This window comes from Equus przewalskii, chromosome 31, assembly GCF_037783145.1.
Source record: "Equus przewalskii isolate Varuska chromosome 31, EquPr2, whole genome shotgun sequence".
Taxonomy (NCBI): Eukaryota; Metazoa; Chordata; class Mammalia; order Perissodactyla; family Equidae; genus Equus; species Equus przewalskii.
In genome coordinates, this window is record NC_091861.1 from 14,973,010 (window position 1) to 14,998,935 (window position 25,926).

General features: G+C 39.7%; 2 long non-coding RNA genes across 2 annotated transcripts in view; one reads left to right on the forward strand and one right to left on the reverse strand.

Annotated features, from left to right (window-relative positions):
- Positions 1-797: 797 nt before the first annotated feature.
- LOC139080665 (uncharacterized) lies at positions 798-2,532 on the forward strand. The gene is made up of 2 exons (XR_011535355.1): positions 798-969; positions 1,415-2,532. It is a non-coding gene; the product is annotated as an uncharacterized lncRNA (long non-coding RNA).
- Positions 2,533-10,550: 8,018 nt separating this feature from the next.
- Positions 10,551-25,926, reverse strand: part of LOC139080666 (uncharacterized) — a 38,085-nt gene continuing 22,709 nt past the window's right edge. Inside the window, exon 3 of the long non-coding RNA XR_011535356.1 lies at positions 10,551-10,651. This is a non-coding gene — a long non-coding RNA (uncharacterized lncRNA). The remainder of the gene's footprint in view (positions 10,652-25,926) is intronic.

Below are 25,926 nucleotides of genomic sequence, written 5' to 3' on the forward strand. Positions count from 1 at the left end.
AGGAGGCTGAAATAAACAGGTGTGTTTATATAATAGATCATCTTTTATTACATATTTGACTTGGAAAACATAGGAACTAAATCTGCTAAGTAATATGCATCACCCTTCTGGGTAATGCTGTTTTTTGTCAAATGCAAACTGTGATGTGAAATAATGAGATTGGCTTTCTGATGTGGCTCATAATCCACCTCCAAAGGCAATTTAAAGAAATCAGTGTCAAAATGTTTTGAGCAATAGCTGCCTAACCTCCGAGTGTCTAACCTCCAAGGGGGACTACTTTGTAGGGGACAATGCTCCTTTAGATGTTTTAATTCTGGTTTTGTCTCAACGTCGATTTTTTACTTGGCTCAGATAATGCTTCAAAATTGCTCTTTAGCTGTTTCTCTTGGGTGTGTTTTGTTGGGGAAATCCTTAACTCCACCATGGAGCTCTGTGACTCTCCAAGAGTGGCCATTGAAACACCTCTATCAAAACCATTTGGGAAATTAGTAAAAATGCACCTTCCTGAGCCCCAACTCAGGCCAGATTGAACCTGAATATCTGGAGGGTGTTAGCCTGGAATTAGATTTTTAACAAGCATCCAGGTGATTTTTATGCACAGTAAAGTCTGAGAACCACTGCTTTAACTTTTTATGTGATTTGTAGTAACCTCCCCTCCACCTTATATTTGTTGGGCCAGGAGCAAGGGTACAAATGGAGGCTCATATTCCCTATGTCTAAATATTTCTAAATCAATCAATTAAAAAGTTATAAATTAATGTAAAAATTGTTACAAAGAATAAATTCCTTTCTTTTAGTTTCAGAGTTATCCCTTCATAACAACTTGGAAGGACATTTTCAAATGTAGCATTCTCAAGCTTCTCAAGGTTCCAGCTAGGACATGGAAATGTGGAACGAGCTGACTCCATCCTCTGGCTTCCAGCTTATGGCTTGTCTCTCTTCTCTTCCATCCCAGTTCAGATTCTCACTGTGAGTGACCCCAGGAACACATGTAGGGACAGCCCTATGTCCAAGCTCTGGGCACAGCTCCTTCGCAAACTGTACCCCTGGGGTTCAGGGGTGAGTACACGAGTGGGACAGTTCAGCCTCAGGAGTTGGACCCCAGGAAGGTCCTGAAAGTTGACTTAAGAGCATTTGGGCAGACAATTCTGGGGTCTTCAGTAGCTGGACCGTAGCCCCACAGACTCAGTGTAGCCCCACAGACTCCTTACCTGGGATAGGGTGTGGCCAGAACCTTTTACCTAAATCTAAGGGAGGTACCGTTCCTCCGTTCCTCGTGCAGCGTATGACAGCACTAAGCATTTAATTGGATGTAATAAAAATGAGATACATCTGATTAGTTTTATCTTGCTAAATGAATTTAAAGCACTGTGGTTGATCCTTAGTCAGGTATACTATTGTTTTAATCTTACAGAGAAACACAGAAGGACAAAGGGCTGGCCCCAGCTCATGCAAGTGTGAGACCAAGGAAACTTCCTGGCTTTCGTCATTTATTTAGCACGTTGAGGCAGCCAGTTAGCTCAGAACATTCTGAAAAACGGTGGCGACTCAGATTCCTGGGAAAGACCCTGAATTACTTGAACCTGTGTGAAAAAATTCTGACACTGAACACACCTTCAAATACTGACAAATGTGGATTGGTTTCAGCACACCCAGCCTCTGTGAGAACTTGGATGCTTTTTCAGACTTAAATTCAGCTTATTTACATTTCTGCAGCATATAAATTACAGCCAGAGGAAGCATTAAGCAAGTCTTGCCTCCTGAGGTGAAAGAAAGATTAGAAGACTCTGTTCAGCACAGGGAATCCAGCTGAAGGACTGTGTTACAGTGGGTCAGAGTGAGAACAGGCAACATTGTGCCTGGTGGTGGCCTGGAGGCCACTGAGGCAACAGCCATAGGACTGTCCCAGGGGGCTTTGGCTCCTGTTGACTCTCCCGGGTGGTAGCACAGCCCAAGGGGAAAGAAAGCCCCTTTGTTATTCTCCAACTCCACTCATGGAAGGAGTCCCCATCATTGATGTCAGCTCACTTCACAACTAAGTTTTGTGACCAGGGAACCAGGCAAAGAAAGGGTCCCTGGGGATCTGGTCAACAACTAACATGGTCTGTCAAATGTTTTTCAGACAAGAAGAAACTATGTGTTCTGTTTTGCAGAGGTCGCTGTCCCCATTTTGCAGATATAGCTGGAAACCTGCTGAGAAACTTACACATTTAAAGCCAAGACCCCTGCAAAGTGTTCCAGCCCCAAGCGTCCTAAACTTACCTTAAATTCATTAGCATCTTAAATTCTCCTCCTCTGGGAGGGTCCAAACAGCCATTTTTAGATGATGCAATGTATGTAATAGTATGTTTACCTGCTACAGCAGTTCCACAGTTGTTCCACAGTTGTTACCCAGTTGTTACAAATAAACATTGTATCTTCTGCTTTCTTCTGTATAAAGTCTCCAGCCCTGGGCTCGGAGAGACACTGCATTGAGAGCTATCCCTGGTGTTCTCCACTGCATGTGCAAACAATAAACCTTTTCCTCACCTACTTCTGCCTCGGTTGTGCTTTTTGGCTCCGCACTCACCAAGAGATGAACCCATTGAGTTCAGTTACAGTTTTATCCTCAGCTGTAATCTTTCCCCACACATTTCTCCAGGAGCTAGTCTAGGCAAAGCTGGGGGAGGGGGAACCCAAAACAACAAGAAACCTATGCATATCAACATGGAGACAGAGCAGCATGGACACAGGGCTCCTATCCTGGAGAGACTGTGCATTGTGGCCAATGACTGAGCGCTCACTCCCAGGTCAAGCAATACACGTTTGGACTTTCTGATGGAAGCAATGCCTGTGCATTATTCAGGACTGTAGAGTGTCAGAGACCAGGATTCAAATCCTGAGCCTTCACCTCACTCACTGGATGCCTTTAGGAAAAATATCTAAACTCCCAAAGCTTCTATCTCCTCTTCTAAAACGTGCCAAATACAATATCCTTGTGGCACGTTTGTCGAGTACAAAACAAGATAACAAATGAGTTCTATAAGAGCAGGAAATGTTGCCTGTTTGTTTACTACTTATAATCCCAGGACTCACAACAGTGACTGGTACACAGCAAGTGCTCAATAAATATTTATTCAATAAGTGAATATAGAAAAGCAGCAGTCATTGGTAGATGGTAAATATAAAAAACAAGTTCTCTTTATCTGAATTTTATTTAAAGCATTATGATGGCACTATAGTTTGTGTTTATATAACCCTCATAGATCAGTACTTTGAATAGTTTAAGAATTCAGTCATTCTTCTTGACTGTAAATAATGACATCAAGGTTCAATATTGTTGAAAGTCCGATTGAGTTTTAATATAGTACAATTTTCATTAGGACTGTGATTTCTAGATCTGTCTCAGATATCACATGTAGCCTTTTGAGCAATTTCATCAGCATTGCCTGTTACTTGTATACTGTATTGAATGACAGTGAATTAGGTTGCATTTTGCTTTGTGATATGATAGGAAGAGCATGGGATTCAGTCTCTGATGACTGGATCCCATGGGATGCATCACATGGTGGCCATGTGATATTAGGAAGTCGCTTAACCTTTCTGAGTCTTATTTTTTATATGTGTAAAATGAGAATAATAATATTGTCTTATAAAACTCCCAGAATCACTGGGAAGAAAGAATGAAATATGCAAAATATAAGCTAATGTTGTTATTGTCTGTTCTACTGGGTCGGACTGGTGTGAAGAGTGGACGAAAGTCATGATGCTCTGCACTTGGGATATATTGAGGGAGAAAAGCCAAGACTGAGGACCCTTTTGACAGTACAGCCTGGTGATGTGGGCTGAGATGTGGTTTTGGTGGACAGGACTCCTGGGCAGTTGTCAAAAGAGAGGCAAGGTCTGAGGCTGTCCCGAAGGCAAAAAAGCAAACTACCAATGAAAAGCTTTGGAGACAACTGCTGACAGAGCCTTTGCTGTGTGGAGATGACGAGGACTCCATGGTCGTCTTCCCTCAGTCCCTATACCAATGGCCTGACTTATTCACCTCTGGACAGCCACTTGGCTTCCTCTCCACTGTAGCTCCCATGTTGTCTCTACAAGTCTTAACACTTATTTAGCACCTACTGGTGACAGGTGCTGTATCAGTTTGCTAGAGCTCTTATGACAAAGTTAGAAAGCCTCAGACAGGGTGGCTTAAACAAGAGAAACTTATTTTCTCACGTTTCTGGAGGCTAGAATTCGAGGTCAAGGTGTTGGCAGAGTTGGTCTCTTCTGAGGCCTCTTTCCTTGCCTTGTACATGGCTGTCTTCTCCTCTCCGTGTCTTCACACGGGCTCCCTCTGTGTGTGTCTGTATCCTAATCTCCTCTTCTTATGAGGACACTTGTGGTACTGGATTAGGGCCCACCCAAATGACCTGAGTCATCCTTAACGACCTCTTGAAAGACCCTGTCTCCATACACAGTCACATTCTGAGGTAACAGGTTGGAACATCAACATATGAATTTAGGAGAGGGACACAATTCAGCCTGTGACACTGTAATTTATAATAAGAAATATGTATTTGATCTTTGTCCCCTATTCTGGCCAGAGGTCCTAAAACCCTTGGAATTTCCTAAGTGATGTGAGCCACAAAGGTGTCTTTTGTTATGTTAATGAGGTGATTTGTGTAATGCCCCTAGGTTACCTAAGGATGGGGGCTCCTAACCAGAGGATTACAGGTTTGAATTTTCAGTCCTACCCCCACTCCCAACCTCCCAGGCTAGAGATTGAGTTTAATTACCAGTGGTTTCACCAATCACACCTATGAAATGAAACTACTTTAAAAACCCAAAAAGACAGGATCCTGAGAGCTTCCTGGTTGGTGAACATGTGGAGATTCAGAGAGAGTGACGTGTTCAGAAAGGGCATGGAAGCTCCTCCTCCTTTCCCCATACCTCGCCCTAGGCATCTCTTCCATCTGTTCCTGAACTATATCCATTTATAATAAACTGGTAATCTAGTCAGTACAATATTTCTCTGAGTTCTGTGAGCCACTCTAGCAAATTAATGAAACCCAGGTTGGGGTTGTTGGAACCTTCAATCCTTAGCCGGTTAGTCAGAAGCACAGGTGACAACCTGTGCTTGCAACTGGCATCTGAAGGAGGGGGGACATTCTTGTGGGACTGAGCCCTTAACCTGTGAAATCTGATGCTATCTGGGTAGCTAGTGTCAGACCTGAGTTGAAGTGTAGGACGCTCAGCTGGTGTTGAGAATTGCTTGGTGGTGTAGGGGAAATCCTCTAACACACACCGTTGCACACCCTCGAATTGGTGACCAGAACTTTTACAAGCCCATATCAGGTTCTTTACCCAGTGTTCCAGGGTCGTTGTTCTTTTTCTCATTTAAGAAATTCGGAAACTGGAGAACAGTGAGGATGAATTGGTTGCCCAAAGCCACACATGGTTTCTAAATGCTGAGTTTAAATTCAGTTTGCTGGAACTTCACTGCTTCATGCTGGTAACCAATTAAGAGAGTCTCTATCACATTCAAGGCACTGGCTGCATAGATGGAAGAGCGATAAGTGTAAGTAAACGCCCTTAGACTTCCTATTTGCTTTTTCAAGCAACTGCTCTGATATCTGGACCTGAGTCAAGCAGGATTATAATCCTGCCACTGATTACATTTTCCTGCAAATCTCTGCCATTCTTATGAATACGGTCACACTGATGTAACCTCCTCCTCCGCGCCCATCCCCTACCCCAAATTTTCCATTATCTGAGCAAAGACAACTTGAAATGTTTTTACGATAAGTGCTTTTAAGGAATATACTCCATTTCTCTCTTGTGTGAACCCATTTCTATTCCTGTTCTTCCTTGAATTTAAGGGACATGGAACCTGTATTACTTATAATGTTCTCTCTTCTGGTGCAAGTTTGATAAGTGTCTTTTATTGTCATTTATAGATTGTACTTAGTAGGGCCAAAAATGCACAAAGACCAAGGTCAGACCTGTAACACCCATTAGCGTTAATACTAACATGGGACAAATAAGCGAGTCAGTAAATGAGTGTCAGTGAGCTATAAAATAGAGCATAGTGAACCAGCTCTTTCAGCCACCCTTTATAGACAGAAGCTGGCTGCCAGAAGATGTATAGGCCTAATAAATCAACGGCAAGGAATTCCAAAATGGGTAAATCAATAGGCAAGCCGTCAGTGAATCCTACAGGTGGATGACAATGACCCACTGGGGCCTTTAAATCTCAGCCAGAAGCTTTAGCCAAGATAGTCTACAATGATAGATGAACTGAAATGATAAATACCTCTGTGAAGGGAGCTTGTATTGTTTGCATTTTTCTCCAAACCACCCTTTACGTACGCAGTGCCAATATAAACTTACTTTTTAAATCCCAAAGAATTGTTTCCTAAGAGATTCTCATGGTAAATTCATACACCTGGGGCTGATCTCCAAGGAATTAGGTCATTTGCATAAGTGATTTCAGGTGTGACTTGTTTGCTACATAATTAGGCTGGTTACCATTTGCATTTTACACATGTGCAATCATGCCCAGGCTGTTGATGAAAGCGTATATTAAGGCCTCCTTTCTGGAAGCTAATGTGGCAACATGTGTAGAAATACTACTAATCTTTCACTTGCTATTTTGCCTCTAGGAAGCTAACCTAAGAAAGTCATGTGATGTTGATAAAGATGTTCATTTCATCGTTGTTTATAATTTAAAAAATAGAAATATCCTCCTAAATGTCCATCAGTAGGAGACTACTTAAATTAACAATGATACATTTATCAAAAATATTAATTGCATATAGTAAAGAGATATTGTCAGGGAAATTTAATGATATGACAAAATGCTTACAATTTAAATTTAGACTTAAAAACAGGCTACAAGACTATTTATATAGGGAATATGATCATAATTATGTTTTAAAGTGATTTTAAAAATTATTAGAAAATATATCAATTAAGATATTATCCCTGGTTTGTCTTTCTTCATATTTTTCTATATATTTCCAAGTTTTCTATAAGGATCTGAATTATTTTTGTAATTAAAAGGAGCCTCTTATTTTAGTTCTTTTCCATTGATCTCTTAATTCCACTTAAGAGAAGCCATCTTAAAGATATACTCCAAAACATTAAAAAAAATCATTATTCGCAGTGACTGCTATGTGAAAAAAATAGAAACTTCGTGGGGCCAGCCCTGTGGCTGAGTGGTTGAGTTTGCAAGCTCTGCTTCAGTGTCTTGGGGTTTGCCAGTTCAGATCCTGGGTGTGGACCTACACACCATTCATCAAGCTACGCTGTGACAGCATCTCACATAGAAGAGCTAGAAGGACTTATAACTATGTACTGGGGCTTAGGCAAGAGAGGAGGAAGATTGGCAACGGATATTAGCTCAGGGCCAATCTTCCTCACCAAAAAATAAAAAGAACAGAAAAAAGACGTGAGAACTGTTATTGTCCATATTTAAAACAAAGAAACCAAAAACCCCTTCCTAAATGTTTCACACTAGGTTGAGTAAGAAAATTATGATATAGTTACATGATAAAATATTGGGAAGCCATTAAAGTTACATTACAATTTTGTGAACTTTCAACAACATGAACACTACATAATGTTAAGTAAATAATTACTGTATAATATTGTATATATGGTATAAATATTCATAACTTACAGTAATGAATTTTCCAAAATGCTGACTGTGGTTTGATCTTTGGAAGATAACTCCATTGATGTACATTTATTCTTATTACTTTATTTTTCAAATATTCTACCATAAATATGTTTAACATTTATAATTGAATACTAAGAAATGAACCTTATTTTATCATTTTAAAGTCCACAGTTTGGCATTGTCTTTCCTATACAAATCACACCCAGACTGTACTCCCCAAGACTTCTGTTTCATTAAAATGCTACAAAACCTTAAAGACACTTGTGATGCAGTCTGATGGTAGAAAACTTCTAGATTTTTTGTAATTTATCCAGTGTTTTTTTTTTTTTAACTTTTTTTTCCTTTTTCTCCCCAAAGTCCCCCAGTATGTAGTTGTATATTCTCAGTTGTGGGTCCTTCCAGTTGTGGCATGTGGGACGCCACCTCAGCGTGGTTTGATGAGCAGTGCCATGTCTGCGCCCAGGATTCTAACGGAGGAAACACGGCCGCCTGCAGCGGAGCGCGTGAACTTAACCACTCGGCCACGGGGCCAGCCCCACCCAGTGTTTGTATGTCATCTTTATGCTACTACAACTTTTAGTGACTTTCTGTCATTAAGTTTTCCAAAGAATTAACTTGGTTTTCTTAGAAAGCACTCTTCTTCTCACTAATGTTTAATCCATTTTTATAATACTTAGTTAATTCATATTTGTAATAGCAAGTACAGCTTGCATAACAGAGGTTTGGGAACAGACACAATTGCCTCTTGATAAGCATCCAGCTCAGCTGGGAGGGTCAGAGATGCTCAGGCATGCTAGAGGGCAGCCCTTGTCTTTAAGGAGATCATGCAGAATGGGCAACAGTCAGCGTGTTTACAGGGAAGTGGGGAGCACAAATTAATTTGACCACTGAAGTGGCATGCTCATTGAATGTTTAGCCCCAGTGCTAGATACTAGGGATACAAAGATGGATAAGACCCATGCACTGTTTAGTTAGCACTAACAGTTGACACCTGAGACCAGGCCAAAGTTTCTTAATTTGTTCACGCCTATGATTGAGCCACATGTAATGGAACCTCCTCTGAGAATATTTTAAATGTAAGAATGAAATTGGAAACACACAAAAAGATGCTCAAACTCATTAGTCATTAGGGAAATACAAATTAAAACCCAATGAGATACCACTATCCAACTATTAAGATGATTACAATTTTTTAAAAACCTGACAATATCAAGTGTTGGTGAGGATGTGTAACTACTGGAATACTTATGCATTGATGATGGGAATGCAAAATGATACAGCCGCTTTGGGAAACAGTTGGCAGTTTTACATAAAATTAAGCATGTACTTATTATATGACTCAGCAAGTCCACTCCCAGCTATTTTACCAAAAGAAATAGAAACATAAGTCTACATGAAAACATGTATTTGAGTGTTTGTAGTGGCTTTCTTCATAGCTGCCCAAAATCAACACAGTTGTTCATCATCTGGTGAGTGGATAAACAGACTGTGGTTTATCCATGCAACAGAATACTGCTGTGTTATAAAAAGGAAAGAATTACTGATACACGAATTTCAAATGAATTATACTAGGTGATGGAAGCCAGACTCAAAGCTACATGCAGTAAGAGTCAATTTATAAGACATTCTGGAAGAGGCGAGCCCATAGAATAGAGATTCAGTTGCCTAGGGCTTCAAAAGGCGATAGACCCATGGCGTCGTGGTTAAGTTTGGTGCACTCCATTTTCGCGGCCCCAGTTTGCAGGTTCGGATCCTGGGCGTGGACCTACACAACTCATCAGCCACGCTGTGGCAGTGACCAGTATACAAAATAGGAGAAGACTGGCACAGATGTTATCTCAGGGTGAATCTTCCTCAACAACAACAACAAAAGAGGAGATGGAAACAAGAGAGAGGGAGGGAAGGGGCAGGATCTGAACTGCTATCCCATTAATCACAGCAATTTTTCTGTTTCAGCTTCATTTATCAGTAAAATAATACTTAAGACTTAACTCTACATTCCTTTTCAGGAGTCCTACAGGAGCTTCAAGGGAGTATGGGAAGCACATTACGTTTATAACTTGGGAGGCTGAGTTACCTCTCAGCTGAGAAGCTATGGATGATATAGTTTTAGTCTCTTCCCTAAGGAAGAAATTAATAGGCCGAGCTTTTTAGAGAGTAAATAACAAAGAAGGTTTTGAATCTCTAGGTTCTCCGGAGGGTTGGGTCTGCTCAGTTAAATATTGACTAAATAAAGGCAAAAATTTATAGCTCCTATTAGGCTGGTTTAAAACTCTGCGGTTGCTAAAGAAATTTAATTTTACCAGATGAACTTGAGGAACATATTTTAATACCAGACAAGTAATTAATGCTAGTATTTTAACTGTTTTTTTAATTTAAAAAATGTAATTACTAAAATAATCCTGAGTATACTATATTCCTATTGTAAAAAAATTAAAAGATATGGGGATCCTCTCACCTGACCTCATTGTACCATCTCAGTCCCGTTTGCAGAAGGTACCACTGTTAGCAGGTGACTGTGTGTCATTCTGGATTGCCCTGTGCCTCTGTGCACGTTCAAAAATGTGTTTGCATGCATGTGTACATTATTATTTAATATACATGCACTTTTAAACTTCTTTTTACACAAATACATACATTTGTGCAAACACACACGTCTGTTGTTTATTTCTTTTAACGTCTGATGATATTGAATTGAACGCATTGTTTCTCAACATGCTTTTAACTGTTCACAAGGTATCATGGCTGTATTTCTGTCACTACACATAGATTTCGCTTATTCTTTTAAACTTTGTACCGTTTTTTATAGTGTGGACGGTATTATAGTTTTTATTTGTAACCGACTAGTTTTATTTGAAAAGCGGTACATAAATATGATTAAAAAAATTCAAACAGTACGTACAAAATGTATATGATGAAACGTTCTTCTCACTCCAGACCCTTGACTGCTTTATAGTCTTCATACCAGTTCCTTGTGTAGACTGGCACATGTTCAACGGCATTCTAAGAATATATAATTACATATATATATATATATATATACACATAAACACATGTATACACATATAGGTATATGATAATGCTTTGTATATATTATTGTATCTGGAGTATACTTCCTTTTGTGTTAAAAATACTTGTGTGTGTATATTTGCGTAGGATGTGGGGATATCATATATATCATGTGTAATATAGTTTATCTTATAAACATATTGAATATTATATATATATATAACATTTTTGAAAACTGAAATATATACTATATCCTCTGAACTTGGCTTCTCTCATTTACAACGTATCTTGTAATTTGTTCCATGTTACTGCACATGGATACATTTCCTTTTAGACAACTGCATAATACTTTCATATGGATTTATCAAAATTCATTCTACTATCTCCCAACAAGTGGACATATATGGTATTTCCGGTCTTCTTCTGTAACAAGTAACATTTCAGTGAATTTTCTTGAAATTACAATGTTTTATGTGTGAATAAAAATTCCTAGAGGCGCCATAATTTATGCACCCATTCTTCTACTGACATTTAGTCAATTCCAATATCTTATTATTAAAAACAGTGTTACAACAGACACCCTTCCACATAGTTCTTGGTGGACATGCATGAATATTGCTCTAGGGAAAATATCAAGAGTTGGAATTGTTGAAGGTTTATTAAAATTTAACTTAAATAGATACTGCCAATTTGTCCTTCAAAAAAGCTCTATTATTCCCACCAAATGTAAATGAACAAATGTTACCCATACACTTACCATCAGGTAAATTTTGTTGACAATTTGATGAGTGGAAAAAATAGTATTTAATGATTGTTTTCATTTTAATTTTCCTGAATCTTGGTAATGTTTAGTGTGTTTTCATGGGGTTGTTATTTGTAATTTTCTTTCTGTAAGCTGCCTGTTCCTATCCCAGACTGGTTTTATTGAATTGTTTTTTATTGCTTCAGAGAAATTCTTTACATTTTGTGGATATTATTACTCTTTATTCCATATACATTATAAATATATTTTCCCAGCTTTGGGCATTTCCTATGATTTCTTTCTTTTTTCCCTTTTTTATTTTTTGAGAAGGATTGGCCCTGAGCTAACACCTGCGCCCATCTTCCTCTATTTTATATGTGGGATGCCTACCACAGCGTGGCTTGATGAGCAGTGCATAGGTCCGAGCCCAGGATCCGAACCAGTGAACCCTGGGCCTCTAAAGTGGAGTACGCGAACTTAACCACTATGCCACCGGGCTGGCCCCCTTATGATTTCTTTTGACACAGAGGTTTTAAATTTTGATTTAGCCAAATTTATCCTTTTTTTTTTACCTTTATAGCCTTTGCATTTTATGTCTTGTTTAAGAATGTCTTCTGTACATTCCCCTATTTTTACTTCTAACACTCTTATTTTTAACTTTTAGTTCTTTAATCCATCTGTAATTTATTTTTATGAATCATGTGAGATAGTGAGCTTTTTATTTTTAAAATGGGTAATCTTCAACACAATTTGTTGACACACTCTTTCCATATTGACCTAAAATTCTACCATTATCATATGAGAAATTTCCATGCGTCCATGACTCTGTGTCTGAATTCTCTCTGCTTCTGAATTCTCATGGATCTAGTTTTTCCTAAACCAATACCATGGTGCATCAATTACTAAGTTTTTTAAAAAATTTGGGATCTGATGGGAGAATCTGCTGACCCTACTGTCAAAGTACTCTACTTTTAAAAAGTATTCGTGATTTTTCTTTTACATTTTCTTTCTTGCAGATTAATTATAGAGTTAACTTATCAAATGTCATTTTACAAACTCTATTGATATATTAATTGAAGTTGCATTGAATTTAAGGGATAATTTGAAGAGTACTGTCAGCGTTTAAACAGCAAATCATTCTGTTCCATGTAATCATAATTTTTAAGAGTATGGGTAAAAAATTTCCACGCTAGTTGAGGAAAATATATGACCAGGTTTATTTTTGCATTCTGCCATTTTGTACTCCATCTTACAGTAAACTTTTCAACACCGTTCTAGATGCTTCTCACCCGTAATTTCCACTGAGTAGCAATCAATTACAATGGAACTTTATTTTCAATTAGAAACGAGTCTGGGAAAACAGGTTTTGACTAAGGAAAGACCAAATGAGAGTCAAGACTGATCTCCTTTTCCTTTTTGCCCCAGTGCTTAACAAAATATCTGTACTGTCAGTTTACTGGGAGCCAACCTCATAGATAGATGTTTTACCACCCTTGTATGGGGAAGATATATGAAGCCAGACTTCACTATTTTAGGATTTTGTGATAATTTATCTTTAGCTGGACTGATGATTCGCTTTTGCCCTACTTAAAAAGAAAGGTTTACTTAGCCAATTAATAGTGTAAAGAGGCAGTGAGCATGTTTAAGCCACTTTGAACCCTATTTTTAAGGGCTTTAGCAAATTAATTTTATGCAAATGGTGTTGCTAATGCTACTGCTGCTAATCAGTTCATTAAAGCCAGAGGGAGCAAACTTTATTTTGGCAATTAGTTGAAGTTACTATATGTATTAAAAAGTACTAAACTGCATTTCTTCTAAAGTGTACGATAAATTTTCACTTTTCAGTAATTCAGACTTTTCTCCTTACGTAGCATGAAATCATGAGCTTATTTAGACTTTTGACTTGGGTAGTTGGAGGGAGGTGGCATGACTTGGAACTAGGAACATTAAGGGTCATGATGACTTTGACTGCAGGGAAAATGCACTTGGTCGGCTCATACCCATAACGGACAGGCTCACCTGCGGGGAACAGCACCACCATCTCCGATGGAAAGAAGCAAGGAGGCCACCCGCTCTGTCTTTCACCGACAGAGAAGAGCTGCCATTACTCAATAGGACAATGATGTACCCTGAGACTTCATCAAATGTCAGGCTGCTGTGGCATTCAACTTTAGTCCCTGCTCTGGAAACACCATGTTGTCTGATAGCGTTTGGAACGAGAGACAGAGCAGGTGGCAACTATCGATGTGACCTTTCAGGTTATCTACAGGACACTGAGCGCATGGAAAGGGATAAAGTTGACATTTGTGGTTATGATCATTCATATTCTCGTCATCTGTCCATTGATCTAAGACACTGGTCACATCAATGTCTAGAAGCCCAGTGATAAATGCGACATCTGACTGATAGGCAAAAGCTCAAGTGAATTTTGCCATTTATTATTATAATTATTGTTGAGTCAATTTTCCTTTCCCCAATTCTGGGGGGGGGGGGGGTAGGGTAGTGAGCTGTCAAAAGGAAAGAGATGGCTGCCTAACGTCAGGGTGAGCTATAGGAAATATTTTGATGTAGAAAAACGTTGTCTTTCAGCAACATATCTGCTTCCTTCTCTAATCTTTCCTCCATAAAATAGTTTTTAAATGATTAAACTTATCATTTTGGGAGGAGGGTTACATTTACCAGATGCTTTATGTACTTTATTTCTTTTTATTCTCAAGTGTATTCATTATCTATTGCTGTGTAACAAATCCTCCCCAATTTAGCAGCCTTGAACAACAAAGTTTTATTATGAACCAGATTCTGTGGTCGGGAATCCTGATGTGGCTTACTGGATACTTCTGCCCAGGATTTCTCAGAAGGTTGCAGTCAAGGTGTTGGCCCAGGGCCCCTCACAAGGCCATGCTCAAGGTGACAGCTGGGGGCACATCTGCTTCCAAGCTCCCTCACAGGGCTGTTGGCAGGCCTCAGATCCTTACTAGCTATGGGTGGGGACATCAGTTCCTCTCCACACGGGGGTCTCCATAGGGCAGCTCACAACATGCCCGTTAGAATAAGTGAGCTAGCAAGAAAATGACAGTCAGTGCCTGAGATGGAGGTCACAGCCTTTGTAAATTAATCTCAGAAATGACATCCCATAACTTTTGTTAGAAGTGAATCACTGGGTACAGCCCACACTCAAGGGGTGGGGATTACACAGAAGTTAAATACTAGGAAGAAGTAAGCATCCTTCAGGACTTCTTAACATTAGCCCTGAGCTAACATCCACCACCAATCTTCCTCTTTTTGCTGAGGAAGATTGTCCTTGAGCCAAAATCTTGTGCCCATCTTCCTCTATTTTATCTGTGGAACCATCTTCCTCTATTTTATATGTGGGATGCTGCCACAGCATGGCTTGATAAGTGGTGTGTAGGTCCATCCCTGGGATGCGAACCAGTGAACCCCAGGCCTCAGAAGCGGAGCGTGCAAACTTAACTGCTGTGCCACAGGGCCGGTCCCCTTCAGGACCTTCTTAGAGGCTGCCTACTACACAGTAGGGTCAATGGGTAATGGAGATACCACATTCCTTACATGTTTCAGAGACAAGGCAACTAGATTTACAGAGTTACGTGTAAGAACACAGGTAATATTCCAGCACAGAGATGTGAATCAGATCGTTCTGCTGCCTTCCACGCCTCTAATCACCACATGATACTGCCTCTGCAGATCAGGGGCACATTCCTCACCCTCAGGTGTGCCAGAAAACGAGTTCTGCTCTCTCAGGAAAAGGTGAAATAAACACATTCTGGCTGCTAAGACTCACTCCCAGGGCCAAAGCACTAACGTTTTTGAAAAAAAACCTTCAGTCTGACATAGCTGGCTTTCTTCAACTACTGGCTTTATCACCAATCAGCTCTGTGATTTTATTCATGATTCCTAGTATCTCTGATCTTCATCTTTTCTTATTTTTCAAACTGGAGCAAAAAATCACCTCTTTCATGGAACTGTTTTAAAGTAAAAGCAATAATGGGGCTGGCCCGGTGGCTCAGCGGTTAAGTTTGCACATTACACTTTGGCGACCCAGGGGGTTCGTTGGTTCGGACCCCGGGTGCAGATGTACGCACCGTTTGTTAAGCCATGCTGTGGTAGGAATCCCACATATAAAGTAGAGGAAGATGGGTACGGATGTTAGCTCAGGGCCAGTCTTCCTCAGCAAAAAGAGGAGGATTGGTGGTAGATGTTAGCTCAGGGCTAATCTTCCTCAAAAAAAAAAACAAAAACTGTTTTCTAGGCTAGCCTGGTGTCCTAGTCGTTAAGTTTGGCACACTCTGCTTTGTCAGCCTGGGTTCAGTTCCTGGGTGCAGACCTACACCACTTGTCAGTGGCCATGCTGTGGCAGGTGTCCCACATACAAACTAGCGGAAGATGGGCACAGATGTTAACACAGGGCCAGTCTTCCTCAGCAAAAACGAGGAGGATTGGCAGCAGATGTTACTCAGGGCTAATCTTCCTCAAAAATAAAAAAAAGATAAAAGAGATAGTATGTGTATAGATATTTAACTTTTACCTAATATACATAATTCATTTATATATACATTTTATATGTATATCTACATATACATATATACACTTTATACAGACACACATATATAATGTATAATTGGTGATCATACCCTAAACAATTGTGGACATTCAGCAGACGAAACATTAATATTTTCTTTAAGCAATGGAGCTTTACTTGAGCTACAAAAATCATTTAGATGACTATCACTGCCTATGATTGGAGTCAAATCTTTAAAGGTATTCCATTCTTCATTGGTGAGAATTTTAAACTTGTTTACCCAAAACCTTCCCTCACAGTCAGAGACGTATGCAGGGCACCAGACTGGGAGAAAGTTGGAGACTATGGTAGGATCAGCCGGGTCATGTATAAGAGTTGGTGCCTTTGAAAGCAAAAGGTGCTTTGGATGGGAAATTAATTTTAATTTAGTATTGTTTCGCTCTCCCTCTCCCTCATGTATATCTCTGAACTGAATACCATGGGTTGAATACTACCGGAGTTAAAACAGAATCACTCGTTCTACTCCACCCCTTATTTTTCCCATGTCCACCCCAGACTATTGTTATCCTGAATTCAATTCTTCCGATCCTTACTGAACCCATAACATCCAGTCTGTCATGGTGCAATTTCGCTATCCCCACTGTCATAAATCATTCCAATGGCTCGACTCATGAAACACCAAAAGGAGTGGAAGTGAATGGATGTAGAGGGCAATTTCTGTTTCCTCTCCCTATCTATTTTTTGTAAGCACAGACATTTCTTGGAGATATTTTGCTACAGAAAAATCTCAACCAAGTTTTGATAAAATGTATTTTGTTCTGTAGCTTATCAAAAAATAAGAGCGTTGTTGGTGTTGGATGGTTTCATGCACCAAAGTGTTAAGAGATTAGCCGCAATGTATCCTTGGGCTTCTTATGATTATTGATTTTTTTCTTAAGCTGTTTTTTTAAGAGGAGTAGTGGTCAGCCCCATTGCCCCCACAGACTTATGGACAAAAGATACCCTGTGCATTTTTAAATAGGACTTGAGTACTAACTCATATCTTCTTTAAACTGTCATGAATACAATACTAATTAAAGAGGATTAACTGACATTTGTAAAGCAACTACTATGTGAAAAGCACTGGGCTAACTATTTTCACCTCTGTTGTTTAATACTCCTATCAACTTTATGAATTATTATCATTTTCTAAATTCAGTGGATAAGCTTAAGGAGATTAAATGATTTCCCAAGGTTATATAGATAGTAATTCACAGAGCCAAGATTAGAACTTACACCTTCTGACTCCAAATAAAAACCTCTTTCTGTTCTATGTCAAACATGGGTAGAAAGTATGGCCACATTTTTTAATGTTTGCCATTAATTACATAGGAGAGATATATTTCTGATGACATTGAGTCTTCATTCATATTCCAAGGAAGTACTTGCAAGTCTTATTGTTTTGCAGGAGAGCAATAAGAACTTCTATTTTAAATTTCGAATACCCTGCCAATTTCCTTACCCAAATTGCCTGCCATTAGAACCACAAAATTAGCATTCAAGGGTGAGGTGTTCTCTAGGATGGAAACCAGTCACGGATGGGAAAAAGAAAACACAGCCAGCCCTTGACTAATGAAGATAGTAGGGGACAGGAATAACTGAGGTCTGTAGCGAATCCCCATTTTTTTAAATTTTAGCGAGTAGTTTTAAGCTTTTTCTCAAAAAATCAATCTAACATTTCCTGAGTTCCACTAGGCAGAAGCTAAATCAAATATAATGTCAATTGGAATTAAGTTCAGCGATGGAAAAGGATACTCCCAAAACGATGAGTTAAATAGTTAGTTTCTCTGTCATATAAAAACAATCTGGAGATGGCTAGCAAAAGGAGTGAGATGGCAGCCCCAAGTCATCAGGACCCAGCTGTCTTTTAGAAGCTGCCTCTCAGCATCTCTAGGATGTGGCCTGTGCTCCTGTCCAAGATGGCTGTGGGCAACAACCATCACAGACACATTTCAAGCAGCAGGATGGAAGACAGGAGAAGTAGAACTCTACCCTCCTTTTAAAGAGACTTCCTGGAAGTCTCACATGACACTGCTCCTGATATCAAGATCACCAGCGTTAATACCATGGGAAGCTGGGAAATGTAGTTTTAAGTGAAGCTGCCAATATGTCTGACTGAAAATAATGGTTCTGTTAATTTGAGAGAGAAGTTGAGGATAGATCGTTGGTGGCAGTAAGAAATATCTACCCCAGATATTCAGCTACTTTTAACTTTTTGGGCTACGTGAAAATAATAACATCTGATGAAGTGACCAAAAAGCTGGCAATCAGGAGAAGTTTCAAGGACACTGTGTGCATCACTTCCTGGAAAACCAAAAGTGGAATGTAAACTCTCCATATTTAATAACTTTCACTGTTGGAAAATGTGGAGACAAAATCTTCACAGAATAAGAACAGCAGAGCATGGCGAGACCTATGATCCAACAGCCTTTGAGCGTGGCAATAAGAGATGTTTGCAAAAGAGAGGGATAACTTCGCTGATGAAAACCTGAGAAGTCTATTAACAAACATCTTCGCTTTCAGTACTAAGCTACATGGCCTGAGCATATGTTAATTTATTGAAGCTAGGCTTGAAACTATTCAATCTTCAACGTATCTTTTGGTGTAATGAAAATTTATCAGCTACTGTATAAATTAGTACTTGCTTTAGTTGTCCAAAATTTATCTCTGTCAAGTTTCAAGCGCCTCTCCTTTAAGCTACCTAGCGTTCTAGGCTATGGCAAATAAGATTTGGCTCATTCTGGTCAGTTTGTGAGGAAAAAGTTACGTAGCGCCTCTGCCCCACCCTGACATCCCTCCTGGCATTGAACCTGGCAATCCCTTTCCAAAAGGAAAATAGTACAAGTCTCCATTGTATATATTTAAAAAATGCCCTCATACCACCAAACCGATTCTTCTTCGCTTCTGCATCAGTGTTGCTTTCCTGCGCTGACCACATTTTTTCTCACTGTCGATGCCCTGACTACCACAGAAACTAGTGGTAACTGCATAGCTGATTGAACATAAACATTTTAGACTTAACACTTACGATTTTTTCTTGTCTTGGCTCAGCAGCTAACTATGTGACATTTTATCTCCCCGGGCTTCGGTTAACTCAATTGTAAAATGAATGAGTTTGGGCTAAACGGTTCCTAAGATCTCTTCCAGCCCCGGAAAAGTCAATGATCCTGTGACTCTACTGGCATAGGATCTGATAAAAGTGTGTTGGGAAATCCCATTCTTCTAACCACACAGTAGTGAATAGATCTGCCTATTCCTAAAAATGACACACAGGCTCCATCTGCCTTCTGCTAACTGCCAGTGGCGACCCAATTGTCTGGTCACCTTGCTGTCCTAACAGCACTATGTTCTCTACACTACTCAAGAGTGAAAAGAAATTACTCTATGAGTTGACTTACACATAGTCAATTCTCAATTAACTAAACCAAGGAGGTATAAAGGCATGGATAAGTACAGATTCCAATTAAGTAGAAATCACTCATATTTAGTTTTGGCACTGTGGCACATTTTGTGGAGCACTGAGTTCTGCATAATTATATATCCTCCTGTCAAAAAAACTACATGTCTGTATATTCTGATGGCGCACGTTGCATCCAGAAAAGTACTCATGCTGGAAGAGACTAGCCAAGAAACGGTGGTAGGTAATCCACGTGTGGATAATCAAGAATGCAATTTCATCTACCATCTTTGATCAAAAAGGACTCGAAGCAGTTTACAAAATACATGGGACACCATGTCATTGAGAATTTATCATATTCTGTTCAATCAAAACCTCATGCCAGGGCAACTCACACATTCAACTAGGTGCATTTGTCTTTGGTAAGTTTGCAGCTAGTCAAGAAGAACTCTTAGTACGTGTAGAACTTTTACAAATAAGATAATAACAGCTCCCCTGCTGTGTCAATAAATCACCACAGTTCCTATGTTAGAGACTGACAGCAGCTGTCAGAACACGGTTTCTTAGAGTTGCTCTATAAATACCATCTAAAGAGCCAGATTGGTCTTTTACAGCCTTGTTATCCTAATGAAATCACTCTGCTTCCTAATCTTTGCTCCAGACACCACCAAGGTTGGGCAAAGGAAGCCCCATCTCCCCAAATGACTCTAAACACCAAGTTTGGATGACAGATTAATGATTGGATCTGCCTCCCTATTAATTTATTTGCAAGAGACACCTGTGCCAATAACCTCGTTAGGGTTTAGAGCTTGTCCCTAGAAAGGCATGCCTTTCCCCTCACTGAATCCGCTTCCCATAATTCTTAATTACTTTCTATTGCCTGGTGGGGAGCAGGCACATGACATGGAAAATTTTATAGGGTCTAATCATTAACCAACTCTGTTCTCAAGTGGAGTTAGAGTATTAGAGAAAATGGTCTGTCTCAGTCCCCCGAGCTACTTTCAAAATCATTGGCCAAAGGAATTTTCCACGTGCATTTTCTGCTGGAGAGCCAGTCCCTCAAAGGGAACAGCAAACACCTTCAGAGCACTTACTTTGCGTCAGGGGCCGCCATCGTTGTTACTCTAAGTTTACAGATGAGAAGACTGAGTCACAGAGAAGTGTCACTTGCCCAGCTGGGAGAGCCAGGATTCAAAGCCAAGGTGTCTGGCTCTTACAACCATGCTCTTCTTCTTCTAGAAAGGAGACTTCAGGAAAGAGGCAACCAACTTTTGAAGTTAGCCTTCTTTGTTTTTGAACATTTATCCAAACTGTATTGGAGCTAACGGCAGTTCTGAGATACCCCTTCAGCATCACAAAACCAAGTTGCTCAGCAGTAAATATTCGAATTGCATTCTAGCAGCTGAAAGTCTGTTTTGTGTATTTGGCTCTCAGCTTCTAGTCCTGTGATTTGCAACTGGACTGCACACTGGAATCATCTGGGATGCTTTAAAGAATTCTGCTGCCCAGTCTCTCCCTCTCTGTCTCTCTTCCATCATCTACCTGTCTGTCTGTCTATCTATCTATCTATCTATCTATCTATCTATCCATCTATCCATCTATCTATCTCTATTTCTATGTATCATCTATATCTATCTATCATTTACCTCTCTATCCATCTATCTATCTCTACCATCTACCTATCTCTATTTCTACATATCATCTATATCTATCTATAATCCGTCTATCTCTCTCTCTATCTGTCTGTCTATCATGACATAGTGTCAAATACTGGTAATTCTATGAAGAAAACTAAAAACAAGAAAGAGAATAGGGACTTATGGAGAGAGAGTGTTATTTTAAAGAGGGTGTCACCTCTGAGGCGGTGACATTTGAGAAGAACCTTGACTGAAGTGAGGGAGCAAGATTTGCCAACATCGGGAAAAGTGAGTGTTTCAAGCAGAAGGAACTTCATGTGCAAAGGCCCTGAGATGGGAGGACATATGCTTACTCTGCAGAACAGCAACGAGCTCAGGGAGGCTGGAGTGCAGCTGAGTGAGGCAGAGACTGGGAGAGGATGAGGCTGAAGAGGTAGCCAGGCACCAGATGGTGTGAGGCCTTGCAGGTCATGGTGGGGAGCCTGGATTTTACTCCAAGTGTATAGAAAAGCACTTGGACTCTATATGAGCAGGAGAGTGGCATGATCTTGCTTATATTTTAAGTGGATCACTCTGGCCACATGTGGAAAATGAACTGAAAGGAGCAAGTATAGAAGATGAGACTAGTTAGGAGGTGTATGTAGTTTCCACAAAAAAGAGGCTATTAACTTAGACTGTGGCGTGAGCAGCAGAGGAAGGAGAAGGGATATGGGACTTGTTGATAGACTGGATGGACACGGGGTAAGAGGGAAAATGAGTGGTCAAGGATGGCTTCTAGGTTTTATGCCTGAAAAGTTGGATAGTACTATTTACAGAGGTTTTACAAAAGAAGACTGGAGAGTAGCATGATTATGGATTGGGAATAGGAATCGGGAGTCTGTTTCAGACACAGTAAGTTTGATTTCTCTTTTAGACATCCAAGTGGGACTGTCAAGTGGAGAGTTTAATAGTCAAGTCTGGAGCTCATGAAAGAAGTCAAGCATGGAGATATAAATCTGGAATTCATCAGCATACAAATAGGTGATTTCTGAATGCTTTATAAGCCTCCTAAATCATATTTTTAAAAATATATTCACTGCTTAACTGTTTTTCTAATGTATATTTCTAGGTGCTTTAATCAAACTTAAATGTGAATGAAAACGTTATGAATCATTTTCAGGCACCTAGATTCTCCTTGTTCCATCCCAATGTTGAAGGAGTTATATTTATTCCCATTCAAGTTCCAACCCATTTTTTCCATTTCAGCTTCAAATTCTTTTCTTTATCTCCTCTTATCTTTACTAGACTATTCCCACTCCTTACAAGTCAGATAATTTCAGAGGGGAATTTTCTTTTACAAAGACACTAAAATCCTTCAGTGTGAGTTGAGCTATGAATGCCTAGGGATTGAGGTGGTTCAGTGGACTAATAACTGCCTTCTCACCTCTGGGATCCACGTTCTAATATAGCCTTTGATTAAAGTGGCCCTAAATCATCCTGATTATCATTGCCCTTATTATAAAGTGGGCACCACTCTAATTTGTGTCGAGATAGTTTAAGAAGTTTTTTATCATTCATGTAACTGCCGGCCCATGAAACTCTCATTAGATTTTCTCTCTTACATCTTCTCCATTTGAGCACATATGTGTGAATGGCCTGATGAGAAATAGAGATTTGGCCATCATTTGTTTAATGTAAGACCTGCAGGTACAAATGTACTTGCTTCTCAAAATGTTCAAAGACCAGCTCTGCTTCACTACTTTCTCCTCCTCTTCTTGCTTCTCCTCCTCCTCTTCTTCTTTCTCTCTCTCGTTTTTTTTCCATTAGATGTATTAAGTTGCTCTATATTTTATTGCTAAAAAGGGAGCTCAAGAAACAGAAATGGACAACAACCATCGACAATTCCAATTCATTTCTAAACTATCTTTATAGTTGACCCAAACATTGATGTGAAGCCAATACGTTGATGATATAAACGAAAGATTGAAGATTATCTTAACTGCAATTAAAATTTGTAAGTATAAAGGTAAAGTCTTACACTGAGATTCAAAGACCCATGGCAGGAATGCAGCAAATGGATGGCGTCTTGGCTTGATAATCGTTCTCTTGGAAAATATTTGGTGAGGGAAATTAATTGGCCCAGGCTCTGAATAGGCTAATAGCAGTGGAATGCAGCTAGATAGTGCAAGAAACGACCTTCATTAATGGAAGTACGGTGTCCAGATCAAGGGAAGTAAGTGTCCCTTTGGCCAAGCCACATCTGGATTTTGTTTGCATATTGCACCACAAAATACTGACAAAATAGAATCTATCTAATGAAAGATGAGGATGGTAGGTAGTGAAGAGAGCAGAAAATCACATCATATAAGGTACTGATGAAGCCAGTGGATGTCTTCAGCCTGTGGAAGACCTAACAATAAGAGTAGGGAAGGTTTGGGGAAGTTAGAGCATGAGAGTTGTCTCTAAGTATTTGAAGGACTACTGAGTAAATGATGGGTTAGCCTCTGTTTGATGTAATTATAGAGGACAGAACTAGAAACAATAAGAAGATATATGATGGTGGTTCTTAACCTTCGCTGCTCCTCAGAATGATCCATAGAGTTTTTGAGATTAAGATTCCTGCGCCCCATTCCTACTAATTCAGACTCAGTGGCTCACAGGTAGGGCCTGGTAATCTGTAGTTTTGAAAATGTTTCATGGAGAATGGTGCTCACTTTGGTTTGAAAACAGCTCTAAGGAGGCAAATTTCACTTTAAGAACTTATTTTCTAACGATTTCTACTGTTCCAGAGCAGAAACTGAAATCAGTCTGCCCTGTGGGGGAAGTAAGCCACTTATTATTGGAAATGTCCAAACAGTGGCTAAATATTGAAGGAAAGATTTATCTTTTAAGAGAAGGTTGTGCTTAATGACTCCAGAGGCCATTGGGCACTTTAGGGACCTATCAACTCTACCAGGGCAGGAATGGTATCTGGGTGCATTTCTCCCCAGTGTTTGGGTCATTGTAGGTGCTCAGATATCTGCTAACTACTGAATGAATGAACACAAGTACCTTCAGCCAGCAGGTAACAGGGACATAGTGGCTGGAATCTGATTTCTAAGACTCCTTTCTAAACCCACGCTACCTCACACCCAAACTTCAGTTCCTCTGTGCAGCATCTTCTTCCATTTTCCTCCACATTGGCATAACAGAAAGTCCCAATATATACATCCCATGCCACCGAATGTCAATCAGCTAAAATGTAATATAAATGGTAACTTACAACATGAAAGTGGCTTTTCATGGTAGAAAATAAAACACAAAGTAATACAAACAATTGGTGCCATTTTGTAGCACTACCTATGTCCATCATGTCGCTGTGCCCCAGGCCTCGCCACCAATCTCACCCTCCACCCCACAAGCATCTGCTCTAAGCCAGCCTCCAGCTTTAATTTCTCCACCTGCCTATTCTTTTCAGTTACCAAGGTTCCTAGTATCTATTTCCTTCAGAAAATGACCATATAGGACTTTAAAATTTTTATCCTCAAGATTCTCTGATTCTAGCAGGAAGAAATCACAATACTTTTTAATGCACTTCTCTGTCAGCTCAGAACCAGGAAGGTTTCCTCACCATCTGCTATACCCACCATGTTTATTTCCACTTCTGTGATTCTGTAAACGTTCTTTCTCCAAATCCAAATCCAACTCATCTTTTAAGATTTAACTTCGAGATACACTTTCCTCATGGAATTTTCCTGGATTACTCCAGATTTTGCTGATCTCCCCTGTCTCTGATCTCCTATAACATTTACATTCTAATCCCACCATTTGTGGTTTAACCAACTCCTCTCTTGAAATATTGCCTAACAGTATTACCCTCTGAGAACATAGGATGTATTACATTGCTTGGTATTTTCCAGTGTTTTGGCCTGGATTGCACACAGCATATTTCCTTAGAAAATGCATACTTGTTGATTTCATGTGAGATTAAGTGCATCAATCTGGTTATGTTGAAAAACACCTGACATTGGAATTTCTTTGCTAATTTCTACACGAAGAGAACCAAAAATCCTACTTTCTGAATTACACACAGCCTCAGAGAGCTGTGTGTGTGTATTTATAATATGCTGTGGTTATGCCCAGACTCCCTGACTTCTAGAAAGTTCCATGTCCAATTCTGAGTCATCTCCATTCTCACCACAGGCTTCACTCCCACCCAAGGCTGAAAAGGATGATGAAGTCCAGCTTGTCAGGATTTGTTACTTGCTAGCAAAGTAGTCACACCTTTGACAGAGCTGTCAGATTTTTGTCCCCAAACCAAATGAACACATAAACTGATTTTCCTCCCTCCAGACTGGAGGACAGTACTTTAAATCAACTCCCAGAAATAGTTCAAGTCAGTGGCTCTGTACCAGCAAAAGCCAAAGGAGGGTAACTCTTTATCTGTAGATCGTCAGACTCCTAACAAAAGTGTCATCAAGTTTTAAGAAATTATTACATGTCCTTCCCTAGAGGAGGGCAATGGAGACGGTAAAGGGAAGTGGGAAGTCCGACCAGGTGAATGCTTAATGCTTTAATAAATGACACACAATCATCCAAGTCCGTATTTTTACAGTGAATGAAGAAGCTAGATTAGTAAATATGGAAATGAAATATCCTCAGAGACTTACAGAGAAAGAACAAATAAGAAATATTAGTAGTAGTTAATAATTTATAAAGTTAACATAAACTCAAAGTAAGCCAAAAGGAGTTGAAAATGATGGATAGTAAAAGATACACAAAGGTATTGGTAAAGAGGTGGAGGAAGGTGAGTTCTCAAGCAGATACAGGCTCAGATTAGGGCTTCTAACTTTAAAAAAACCACACAAAACATTACTTATCGGGGCTGGCCACACGTGCTTCAGTTTACACACTCCACTTCGGCAACCTTGGGTTTGCCAGTTCGGATCCTGGGCATGG